At 33.3% G+C, this 13,837-nt stretch overlaps 1 protein-coding gene across 12 annotated transcripts in view; it reads right to left on the reverse strand.

Moving 5' to 3' along the window:
* The window catches only part of LOC143215469 (lachesin), a 653,313-nt gene that overhangs the window by 318,756 nt on the left and 320,720 nt on the right, over nt 1-13,837 (reverse strand). The window lies entirely within an intron of this gene.

The following is a 13,837-nucleotide window of genomic DNA, read 5'->3' on the forward strand; positions in this document are numbered from 1 at the left end:
AATAACCCGTCGCAATATGTATAGTAGGGTGGCTCTTATTTACTCTTAACGAGAATCTTTTTCAAAATTTCTTTTACGGCACCTCCCAGGATTGTTCCAAGTAATAAAAAAGAATCTGTGCAAAGTTGGAACATGCCCCAAGTCCCTTAAACATTAAAATGATTAATTAAATGCTCATAAAACCGTTCTTCACGAATATCTTTAATTATTGACTGCATCGAAAAATATGTTAGACAAAACCTGTAGATCTGGACAGGCTGCATCTTTCATTTTCGTTTTCAAAAAATTGAGAAACATGTCGGACCAAAATCAAATATTTCAACTATACAGGGTGTCACCTAACGTGGCCACCTCAAATATCTTTGTTGTTTTTAAAACCTAAGTATGAAGTCTACAAGTAAGGGGCTTCGAAAATTAGTGAGTGATTAACGAGTAGACAGCGAATTTTTAATGCAAAATAATAATGTTCTGGGTAATTGTAGTCGCTGAATTCCTAATGAAAGGGACTATCATGTAAGTGTTTAAAAAAGGGCGCTCCCATTTAAAAAAATGAAGGTGACGTTGATATCTCTAAAAAAAATGTAAAAATCTTTGAAAACAACAAAGATATTTGAGGTGACAACGTTATGTGACTCACCCTGTATAAAACTATGTCTAAAAAAGTGAAGATGACCTTGAAATCTCGAAAAACTCTTCAGCTACAAAAGAAACTATTACCACCATGTTATAGATCTCCCTGACCTGAACAACTTTTGTTAATGAAGTTTTTCAATATCTTCAAAAATAACGAGATATTCAATTGCTAATTTTTACTGGACCACTGCAATAAGTGGTGCGCAACGAAATCCGGAAAGAAAAGAAGAGTGACAAATAAAAATATTTCGCTTTATTTACTTTTTCGCAGATTGCAACAAAGATAAACAGATGAATATGCACCAACTAATGAATTGACGGTCGAACAAAAGAATAAAAATACAGTTGTTAACTTATATAATACAATTATAAGCCAGCCGATTTTTAAAAATAATTACTATTCTGGAACACAGCAGTGAAAAGTCACGACGCTGAAATGAAAAGTAAAACCAATACTGTATTAAGACAGTGGAAAAATTCGTGCCCCCCATTCCTTGTTGTATTTTAATATGAAATTGAGCACAAACTCTTACACTGACCCAATATTCATCATTAGACTGCGGATGTTCATGCAATTTTCAAATTCTGTAGTCAAATTTTGAGAAAGTGGGACCAACTAAACTGCTATTTTTATTGGTAGTGGCATTTGTAGATTCAAAATGAATAAAAATCGTACTAAATTCTGTCCAATTTAATACTCCAGCATATTTCGAACATTTTTATAGGCCATAAATGCATAAAGATCCGAAGTCTATTCATCATGATATGTTTAAAATAAAAAAGATACAGTATAGAGTGGTTTAGAGTATAGGCGCAACGTATGTATGTTTCATTTTTGGGGACCATATTTATTCAGAAATGGGATATTGCGTTGTGATAACAGATCCTGTGCCGTTAACAATTTAAGTATAATAGATCACGAATATACCGATTATTATCTTTCGAAAAGCCGGTTATCCATACCGCCACACTGATAGCTGATATCAGGCCAATCGTGACCTACACCGATATTTCTGTTGTATAGGTATACATATATGGTTTCTGCTTCCACCGGGGAACATTGGAACATTCGTCACTCAACAATATTGTATAGTCTTTACCTATACGTAGATACATGTGCTTCTAATTGCTTGCAAGCATATTTCCTTGATTCTAAAAATGATTACGTATCATGCCAATTTTTAAAGATTACGATGAAATGAGAAATATTAGGTTGTCCCAAATGTTTCTTTCGCAATGCGTACATTTAACCGTCCGTGTGCTGTGCCGGAGTCATTTTAGACCGGGAACATCCAAATTGTCATTTAAGTACTCAATTTGTGGCAATTAAACTAATTTGAATAGCTGTTTCATTGAGGATATCGGAAAGACTAATCTGTCTACACGGTATATCATCAAAAGTAAATTTTTAAAAATTGTTAATTAGAGCTGTGAACGATCCTAAGCATTGCCAATTATACAGTAAATCCTCTATAGTCGCAAAAAGGCCGTACACGATAAACGCAAAAAAATATCCTATACTCTAAACTCTAAACGCTGTTTCACAGACTATTCAACAATACAACTCAACTATAATATTGTATATTAAAAAAATTCCAATATGTAAATACTGGACGGGAACAAAAGAACACAGAACATTTGTACGTCCCGTATTTATTAAAAAAATGTCGGGGATAGGCTGTTGAAATAGAGAACTGTCCCCGAAAATACAGGACGGATGATCACCGTATTTATAGACATACTTTTGACAAACGTTAGACAATTTTTCTGACATTTTCGAAGCGGTCGAACGTTTTTGTTGCTTCACAGTTTACTCGAAATGTTTTGTTTTCCAAGTTTTGTCGGCGCAGTTTTCGAACTGCAACATTTGAGGGCGTAGTAACTTTTGCGATTAACTGTAGCTGCTCTACAAACAAGATTTCCCGTTTATTTTCGACAAAGTCACGCAAATCCCAAGCCGGATTGAGACGCCATACGGCAGCTCGTCTAAAGGCAACGACGTACGATAAGTAGGGATCGTTTTTCTTCAGAACAGCTATCGGTATCTGTGTAGCTATTTCACAGCAGCGCGTGAGTGGAATCAATTGAAAGGTCGGGGTGGCAAAGCCGCGCTTCGACCAAGTAGAAGTTCCATTACGCCCCGAGAGATGCATAGCCCTCGTCGTTCACTTGGTTAACCCTACATCCGAGAAGCGCGTGCACGTGCTCCTGCTTCTGCTTGTAATACGATCGACTAACTTCCGAGGAAATTCGGGGAGCTACGCGTGGGGACAATTACCGACAATTACGAGTAAGATGGACTGGCCGATAATAATCTTGATGATCCAGGCTGAAAACACAGTCAGTCTCATAATCGAAGACACACATTTTCAATCAGACTAGCTTTTTTATAAATGCTCCAAACAACATCAGTTTTTCTACCAAGCTGGATGGGTTAGTTTCAGAAGTGGGCATTATTTGGCGAAAAAAATATTTGAAATACTATTTAATATTTTCGATTTTATTTTGACAATCTGAATTTGAACAATCTGAACCTCGAAATAAAATATTTCTATTTGAATAATCTGAACTTCGAAATAAAATACTTCTATGTATTTGAACAATCTGAACCTCAAAATAAAATATTTCTATTTGAACAATTTCATCCACAAAATAAAATATTTCTATTTTAATAATCTGAAACACAAAGTAAAATATTCCTATTTTAATAATCTGAAACACAAGGTAGAATATTTTATTTTTTGCATCGTTATACGTAATACTCTCAGAAATCGCAATTACTTATTTAATATTTCTTATTTTAGCAATAATTTAAAGAAGAAATGGTACTTAACATGCGAAACCATATCATTTGCCACATTCTCGTTTTATTTTTTGCTTGATTGCTGCTATTACTGCGTATATCCACTTCAGTTCACAGCATGTGCCTACTGAGGTTTGTTGATAAACGTATAGTGTATCCAGAAAACTATTTATGCTCGGAAATCTATTGAATGCGAACCATTATTTTGAGCAATAATATTTAAAATTGAAATTGAAAATAAAGCCAAACTCCAAATATTTTCATTCTTAAAATAAAATACTATTTTCAAAAATTACCGCAACAAATAAAATGTTTTATTTTCAAAAATTACTGTATCAAATAAAATATTTTACTTTAAAAAATTACTGCATCAAATAAAATATTTTATTTTCAAAGTTGTACAGACACTGTAAAATAAATGGGATTATATATATATATATATATATATATATATATATATATATATATATTTACTATTCACTATTTAAAATACTATTTTCCCCAGCTCTTTTCCCCAGTTTACTAGACGATGTACAGGGTGAGTCACCTAACGTTATCACCTCAAATATTTTTGTTGTTTTCAGAGATACATTAAATATCTTCAGGACAAAATGGAATAGTAAAATGGGGCTCTCACATATGACAACAAAAAAAGACGTATAAAACTAAAATATGGAAGCAAAATACGTTTACCACCAGTGAGACTGGCAGTAATGATGTTAAGGTACTTCAATGCTATGGAATGTTTTCAAACATCTCTGGACGATTACGTTGCGATTTATTTACTAACAGTATGTTTCCAAACGCGACTCCGCTATGTATTACTCAATGATTGATAAGTATGACATGATAATGGTTTACTGTGAACGTAGACAAAATGTATTGCAGTCCCAATTGCTTTATGAAGAAAGGTACCCTGAGCGAATCACTCTTTCTAGGCTGACTTTTACTAATATCTCTCCGCAGTCTAGTTATAAACGATTAAAAATTGTGAAAATCGTCGAATAATAAAATAATTTCGTAATTTTTAATCGTTTATAATTCGTACATCAATACACCAATTTCGATGTAATTTTCAAAACATGTTTTTCAAATTGTCGTTACAAGGTCAAATAAAAAATTTGTGAAACACAAATTTTACTATTTGTTTCCCGTAATTCCAACCAAACGTAATTTTTCCAAAATTTTCGTTACATATCGTCCAGAAAACTAATTCATCTAGGTTGATAATAAAATTGAAGTCGTTTGGTACATTTACAAAAACGTCATTCTGATTTAACGTGTGTGCCATTCATTATGAGACTGTCTGTCTGCGTCTATGTATATGTATAACCACGGTGAGAAATCGATTCGCTTTGAAATCGACTTTTACGTACGAACACCCTCGGAGGAAAAGTTTTCTTCGCGATCGTTTGAATAAGGATGTTATCTGCGCAAGCGATTGAAACAGAAGGAAATTCGGGAAGAATACACTTAAGAAAGGTGAAACTTCCTTTTGTTTGGTGACCAGTTTTTATTTGACTTGACACGTTTCCAGGGAGCCTACGGTATACTCTGAGTGAAGGGTTGTTAAGCATAATTTTCAATGTCTAACAAACACGAATGTTACGCGTTTCTTATCAAATAAAATAAAATTTGATTCGCTTTTAATCAATATTTAAGCATTCAAATAAATGTAGCCATACAAAAAATATACATTTTCTTTTCACTTCTACCAACTAACTGTAAATCAAAAGTGTAACTGTAAAAGTGCAACTGCAAAGTAAATGATACGGCAAGGAAATAAAATCTCTTGACTTTCGACGAAGCAGAGTACATCGCGGGTGTGAAAGTAAAAAAACAATATGAAGCCTTATTCTTCAGACTTTCAACTATGTCGGACAGCAAAAGTTTTACGACTTACACCCAATTTTGAAATCAACTTATTCCCGACTTTTCGAGCAAAATACCCCACTGCGGTCCTGACGCCGGACGTTATAAAGAACGAAATGTAACTGACGATGAAAAGAGGAAAATAACCAGAATCAATAACGCGTATACATAGGCCTTCCGTAAAAAGTGAGGATTCAAGCCTACACGTAACAAACCATTGTAGGGAACAACACCGTTAATAAACACACAAACATGGGTGATAGCGGAAGCACGGAACGAAAGAAACAACCTGTGAGCAGAGGAAGCGAAAAAATTCAGACAAACTAATCTGACGGAACTAACAATGGAAATAGGGAGGAAGAAAAAGGAGGGAAAACGAAACAGAGAGAGAGAGAGAGAGAGAGAGAGAGAGAGAGAGAGAGAGAGAGAGAGAGAGAGAGAGAGAGAGAGGGAGCGAGTGCAAGAAAGTTAGAAAGATAAAAGTTTCGCGGGAGTAGGAAGAAAATTAAGAAAATACTGACGGAAGAAAGAAAACAGGAACAAAAGGAGGAAGGTGACGAAAGGAGTGTGGTGGATGGTGGTAGCCCGGCGTCTCGACCAAGAAAATCGTGAGAGGAAAATCTCCCGGAACTGGGTAGAGAGACATAGCATTGGTTGGCCAACACGTGACCAGCATATTTTGGTTTAGTTGGTAGTTCGCGTTTCTGGTCCCAATGTCGCTCGATGCTCGTTCAGCCTCGGCTTCAGCCTCATCCACTGCCGCAGGCTCGATGTTCACACGCGTCACGAACGGGGGATGGAATCAAAGCATGTAGCCATGCTCGCGCCAATGGACGCGCTGAACCAACCCGAATCAAGACCACGTTTGAATACTGCGGAACCTTTAATAGGAAGTTCAATTCTTTCGCACGAACGGTGATTACATGTATACTTTTTATAATCGATACGTATCGGGAGAACGGAACGAGTACTATTTAGGTTCGAAAGGAAAGCATTCCACGTAAAAGAATTCAGACCAGATTTTTTTTTAACCGCATTAGAATGCAAACAAGCTGTTATCCTGTATTACTTTCGAACTCTATTTATACAGAAAATCAGAAGGGATCTCTCTGGAAATTTTACTAACTTCATGTGTATTTTTAACTTTTTATTAATCCAATGTGTATGACCGATAATACAGTCTAGTATTCTAATTTGGTGTAATTTCTATGTATACAGGGTGAGTCCGAAGAAACAGAACACCTAAATATCTACAGAAAAACTTCTTAGGGCAAAGTTACACTGTTTGAAGGGCCACATGTAACGGTATAAGGGAAAAAATTTTCGTGATAATTTTTTAATGAGATTTCAAGGTCATTGATATTTTTTTTAATGGAATGAGGTATTTTGTAATACATCAATCGATGCAACTGGACATTCGTTATAAAAAAGTACTAACCTATGTATGTCGAAAAGTTAGTAGTTCACGAGATATTTCAATTTAAATAACTCTAAAACACCATTACTGTCGTACTAAGTACTAAGACGTTACACAAGTAAGTAAACGCTAACATCAATTTCAATTTCAATGTCAATTTTTCAATTTCAACTTCAATTTCAATGTCAACTGTTCAACTTCATTTTCAACTTCAATTTTTCAATTGCAACTTTAATTTCAACTTCAATTTCTATTCTTCTATTTCAACTTCAATTTCTACTCTTCCATTTCAACTTCCATTTTTCAATTTCAATATCAACCCTTCAACTTCAATTTTTCAATTTCATTTCGTTAATTTCACCGTCAATTTTTCAATTTCAACTTCAATTTCAATAACAACCCTTCAACTTCAATTTCAGTTTTTCAATTTCAAGTTCAATTTCAATAACAACCCTTCAACTTCAATTTCAGTTTTTCAATTTCAATTCGTTAATTTCAAATCTTCAATTTCATTTTCAACGTCAATTTTTCAATTTCAATTACAACTCTTCAATAACTTACACCAGCAAGTAAACGCTAACGTTTTAGTACGACAGTAATGGTGTTTTAGAGTTATTTAAATTGAAATATCTCCTGAACTACTAACTTTTCGACATTCAAAAATATCTCATTCATGACCTTGAAATCTTGTAAAAAAATGACCTTGAAAATTTTTTCCCTTACACCGTTACATGTGGCCCTTCAAACAGTGTAACTTTGTCCTAAGAAGTTTTTTTGTACAACGAAAAGTAACGGTGATATTTAGGTGTTATGTTTCTTCGAACTCGCCCTGTATGCTGGTCTAAATAATTCACTAAAAAATTTGACTTGCAATAATGCAAAGAGTTTCATATGACTAAATGATAAAGGTATCATTTATGTAGGTGAATAATTTTATGCGCAGCTTATTAACTGCACTCGTAGTTAATTAATACAAGAACAGTTTTACTTTGTTTGATATATATACATATGGTATGTATATATACTATATTTGTTATATATTCAATCAGGTAACACGTTTTGACAATAGTGGCGGTTAGACACAGACTGAAAACATACATCGAAAAACGATCCCGACAGAACTGACGCAAGAGGGCGCATTGAATCTATAAATTTCCAACAATTTACAACCCTGTGCGAAACTCTTAGTGGAATGTTGTGGAATATGGAACCGTTGCTCTACATCTTTAATATTAATAATCCAAAAGTTTACCATTCCTTCTCCATAATCAATTTTATAATTTTACATCCTAATTATTATAAAAATAATTTCAGATATCTGATTGTTAGTACATATAAACATTCTATTTACATCCAGGAACAAAATCCATATTTTAGAATTGCGATTAATTCAGCTTCTTCATAATTATACACATTACACTGAACATAACGATGACGTAATTCACGCCACGAAAACCGCGTGACGAATGAAGGCAATATATTTGTACAATCACCATTTTGCATGTATAAACGATTAGACCGTTTTACTTCGGATTTCCCATAGATTCATTACCCGCGTACCCATTAAGGCAAGAGACATACCCCAGACGGAAAATTCATTTTTGGCATTTGGCCACGTTTTGGCGATTTGGTGCCACCGTGCGCTGGTCCAAATTTGGCCATTATCCCTTATCTTTGCTTGAAGAAAAATGTCAGGGTTTAACCTATCACTGCAAGTATTTCGATTAGCCTTGCTCCACTTACAATCAATTAGCGCCAACTGACGCATGGTAGGTTCAGATGAGTAGATGCATTTTCAAACACTAGGGAGATTCAAATAATTTAAAAACACCAATGTATTATTGTCAACTTGTTTAAATGATTAAAGTAAGAATCGAATATCTGTCTGGCTCCTGTCCCTTGCAGTAGCAACAGTCATTCTTTATTTCATAATGAACATCATCAACTTTTGTGGTTTATATATGTGATTGAATAATGAACATCATCAACTTGTGTTTTATAAAACTTCGCAGTCTAAATGTGACTATGAAAGACACACACATAGGGTAAAGTGCCCAAATATGGTATAGTCGCCTATTATGGCACTACATACGTTATACTTGTAAAGGAGAAATCGCACTCTTGTGAGGAAATCCTCAAACAATAGTTTACCATGTTTACTCAACAGTGTGCAGTGCCATCGCAGCATTCTATAGATCTTAGTATCGATCCTCCGCCAGTTGTCTCCACGTGTTGAATATTTTTGTGGTTAGATTTTCAATTGTATCTTTTTCGAGGAAGGTCAGTGATTTTGAAATGTTTGAACATATCTGTAGTTTCAGTTTATTTATATTAATGTTTGCCAACTGTTGGTTTGGGCTGAAATTCATTTTCTCTTTGCCAGTAGCTAGTATTATCAGTCCACGTGGAGTTTCTAATATGGCACTACCAAGGCATTTCCCTAATATGGGTATAGCTATTGACATTCTTGGTGTGGGTGCCGAATATGGCACTAGGTGTCATATTAGGGACTCAAGGTGTACCATATTAAGAACCCCTTTCGCTGGAACCTGCAAATGACACACCACGAAAAAAATATTTTTCCCAAGCTGTATTAATTTTTGAACCAACTTGACCCCATAATTTTATAGGGAGGAATTGCATCTGCAACTGGTGATTTTTTGGACGAAAAAGAGCATTCTAAAATAATAAAAATAACACCAACAAAAAGTGGTTCATATTTGGGCACTTTACCATTTTAGCGACCGTGATCTTTGAATTGACAAGGCTTTAGAGATGTTCTCTCTACCGCGGTTCAAACGACACTGATCTTATGCAAGATTTTTCTGAAGAGTTTAGGGACGTGTCAAAATATTGGCAATTTCGTACTGATTTGATATTATATTTGTGATTATTATTATTATTTTATTATAAACTGACCGAAGCCCTCTTACATAAATGTTTACACAATAGAAAAAAGACTACGTAAAATAACAAAGAAGGGACATGCACAAAAACTCATGGTACAAAAGGTATGATATAATTTGATAATCCTACGTAATTATCTTTTAAAAGTGTGCAAAGACCCACTAAAAAATTCAATACGATTATAGAGAGTGCTAGAGTCTGCAATAATGCGATTTATCGGATTAATTAGTCCGTATGAAGATCTGGATTTAAGTGTTTGAATTAATTATTTAATAAATTTAATTGAATTGCATAAGGAGAGAGGGACAATCAATATTATTATTAATTAAATGAAAAATAGAGCTATGGTCGGATACTGTTCTTCGAGCAGACAATGTTTCTAGGTTGACGTGTTTAATATTGTGGAGTAACCATGATCAAAGATTGACATTGGATCATTTAGCTTATACGAACAAAACCTGAGATTATAGTAAACTTGTCAAAACATTACTTCCTCTCTGATTTTGATGAGATTGAAATATGTTGTCAAGGTCGCCATTCTGAACTACTTTTACAATCAATGTGATTATTAATTAAATTAAATATAAAGCTATGGCCGGATACTCTTCTTCGAACAGACAATGTTTCTAGGTTGACTGTGTTTAATATTGTGGAGTAATCATAATCAAAGATTGACATTGGTTTATTTAGCCTATATGAACAAAAATTGAGATATTTATGCTGCACTCTCTCGAGCATGATTTCGTAATTAAAGCTTTTCGGAGAACATATATTTGAAGCATATTCTAACAATTTCTTTATAAATGTATGTATAATTTTTATAGCCCATTTTATAACGGACTTACAAATATCTGGACAACATAACAATTGTGTAAATAATCTCAGCACGGCTAGAGGAAATCGAAACGGAAATGGTTTCATACGTTTCAAATCGAAGAAATAAATTTGCATGCACAGCAAAAATGTAGTTTCTCAAGATTGTCCAAGTAAACGCGGTTTTGCTGCGTTTGAATTATTTATATTGTTAAACTGCAATATACTCTCATAGTAGGTAAAGAGACGTGCCATTAAAGTCTTCTATCGGCTTTAACACTTGAAACGAATATTTTTAATAGAAAGAATATACCAAATAATTTGGAAAGGTATTATTGTTTTATTGGCTGTGTGAAATATGATATTATTCGTAGCATGGACACATACAAAATGAACAATGTGTGGAAGAATATTATAAATATAATTATTTGATACTTTATTTTCGTAAAAATTCTAAGAGTTTTTATAAAAACTATTCTAGTTTTATACATTACCCTTCTTTTTAAAGAGAGGAGTATTCGCTAATTTTTTATGAAAATGTGTACTCAAAACAAAAAGAAAACATCGAACTAAACTTTGCTGTTCTAAAAGCAAATTTAACCTCTGAATGCAATTTATGGAAAAGATATGGACAAACAATTATTATTATATTGGCACATACAAAATGAACCATGTGTGGAAGAATATTATAATCATAAGTATTTGACAGTTTATTTTCGTAAAAATTCAAGGAGTTTCTATAAAAACTATTCTAGTTTTATATTGTACATTACCTTTTTTTTAAAGAGAGGAATATTCGCTAATTTTTTATGAAAATGTGTACGCAAAACAAAAAGAAAACATCGAACTAAACTTTGCTGTTCTAAAAGCAAATTTAACCTCTGAATGCAATTTATACGGGTCCGGATAAGATATGAAATTTTATTAGCTTGAGAATAGTCTCTGGGGGAAATATCCCAGAGAAAAGGAGCAGCAATTTAAGGGAAAACGTAGTGACTCCTCGGCCGAACCGACTTGTGTTTGATTGTGAAATGATAAAATATTCAAGTGCAAATATGCTGAAGAGAAGACGAAACATTAAACTATTTTCTGCATACATTTAATTATCTTTTAAATAAGATCTATACTTCTATTGTATTCGAAATATTATTCTCAGGTTTTTATAGTCTAGAAGCAGTTATGGAGGACTTTTCCGCAAAATGCGGCTGCAATTCTGTTAATGAAACTAAACAAGGTCCGTCACAGTATGTAATTTTAACGTTGGAAAACCAATTATCGAAATGCAATCTGAGTTCCTGCAATCGTTACCGTACACAACAATTAAGAGTCACTTCGGCTTGCAGTAACTATTGGCTCACTTTTTCTGCAATTTCAACAAATTACCAACAATTTCGATACTTTCCACAAGTCGGAACCGTTTTAAGTTAATTCAAGGTCACTCGTGTTTTTATCAATACCGTCTTTTTAAAAGATTGATTATTACCACTCTAATTAAAATATAAATAAATATCTATATCTCCTTTGTTTTATTAGTAATGTCTTCTCTCTCTCTTACAATAAATCTAAAAATGACTTATTACTAAATTGCATAGTTGAATAATAATAGAGAACATTGGCTGTCTAAGCTTAACAACTTAAGATTTTTTAATAAAACCAGTTGTACAGGCAAACCTCGATAACTCGAACCTCTTTAAAATAGGAATGACTTTATTCAACATTTATGTACAATTCGTGTTGAATTTTTACCATTCAGCGAATCGTTAAGAATGTGTACTGCAATTCATCTGGTACAACATCATACTGATTCTTGAAAAGAATCTGTGATGTTATGCTGTAGGTGTGAGTTTAATTTGAGACATATAATATGACTATTATGACCGCAGACCTAAAAAATGTTATTCCCATATCTTTTACCAAAGTATGTATCCTGTGTATACAAATTTCCATGAAAAAATTGTTTTATACAAAAATTCTCAATACGTAGATTTTAAAAATCGTATTTTTTATTGCTCTGAGGAAGTAACAGCCTCCTGAACAACAAAAATTCAAATCAACAATGTCGAATTTACAAAGAATGATTAACAAAGTATTTTACGAAACAGTCTTAGATCATCCCTCCTCAGGTTCTATTTTAACACTACTTTCATTTACATTAATTTATAGAAAATGTTGAGCTGCATCAACTAATGTACAAAAAATGTATGAATCTATTTAACAAAGTGAAGGTGACCTCGAAATCTCCAAAAATTATCCAACTGAAACAAATTAATAAAATTATAGACCAGAACAACTTTTGGTACTAAAGTTTTTCAGTATCTCCAAAAATAACAGAGAAATTTAAGTGTCAATTTTTGCAGGATCACCCTATACAGAAGAAATGCAGTAATAGCTTAACATCATTTTAGGATAAACTGTCTAAACGAACAACGAATAGTTTCATGCTGCCTATTTAAGTCTGCAGATTTATTATACAATAAGAGTACCGAATATGACCTACCAATGGATTAACAATGTCGTAGGAAAGCGATTCAGAACAATGCTATGAACGCACAGGTGATAAAATAATGGGCTCGACAATTCCTCTGAGAAAGTTTAGCAATATCCGTTTTGCGGTACCACAAGCTGTGACAAAGAAACCAAGGAACCACTGAATGCAGAACAATTCAAAGTAAGTTTAATTATTTCGAGTTCGACTTCACCCCAATCTGTGACCTAAATAGCCCTCTCTTTAGGAAGACTAGCTTGCAATTAGACACAACACAATAATAACACGACTAGTGAAAGGAATGCACAGAGTTGTGTTGAATTAGAATGAATTACATTCACAAATTAACATTACACAGTAATTCAATTGTATTAAATTATTTTATAATTCGGAATTCGGTCACTTCATTCAATTGAATTATGATGTAATTTGTAATTCTGGTCACGTATTCAATTAAATTACAATTCGTTCTTTTTATCGTTCAATTAAAAAATTCGTTCTTACAATTGAAATATAATTACGAAGTACAGCGCAATTAGGAATTATAATTAAGAAGAATAAGTGGCGGAAAAAGAAAAAGATTAGTAGTAGTGAGATGAACATGGAATTATTCATAAGTTCATATTGTGTGATCAAAAATAAACTTGTTTATTACGTTCGTTTCAGAAACGAAATATAAATTGTAGAAAGACGTAGGACAGAGAATTACTACATAAAAAAATAATACTATTTAATGTTAATCATTTATGTGGTCATATTCACTGATGACACTTATTGTTCAAACATTTTGTATCTAAGATTGCTGCATTTTGGAAGGTTCGTCATCGTAGCATAAGAAAACATCCTCATGAACATAAACATAAAATTGAGTTGTCTGTGAATGCGAAACGGAAGAAACACGGATAAA

This window comes from Lasioglossum baleicum, chromosome 13 (assembly GCF_051020765.1).
Source record: "Lasioglossum baleicum chromosome 13, iyLasBale1, whole genome shotgun sequence".
NCBI classification, from domain to species: Eukaryota; Metazoa; Arthropoda; class Insecta; order Hymenoptera; family Halictidae; genus Lasioglossum; species Lasioglossum baleicum.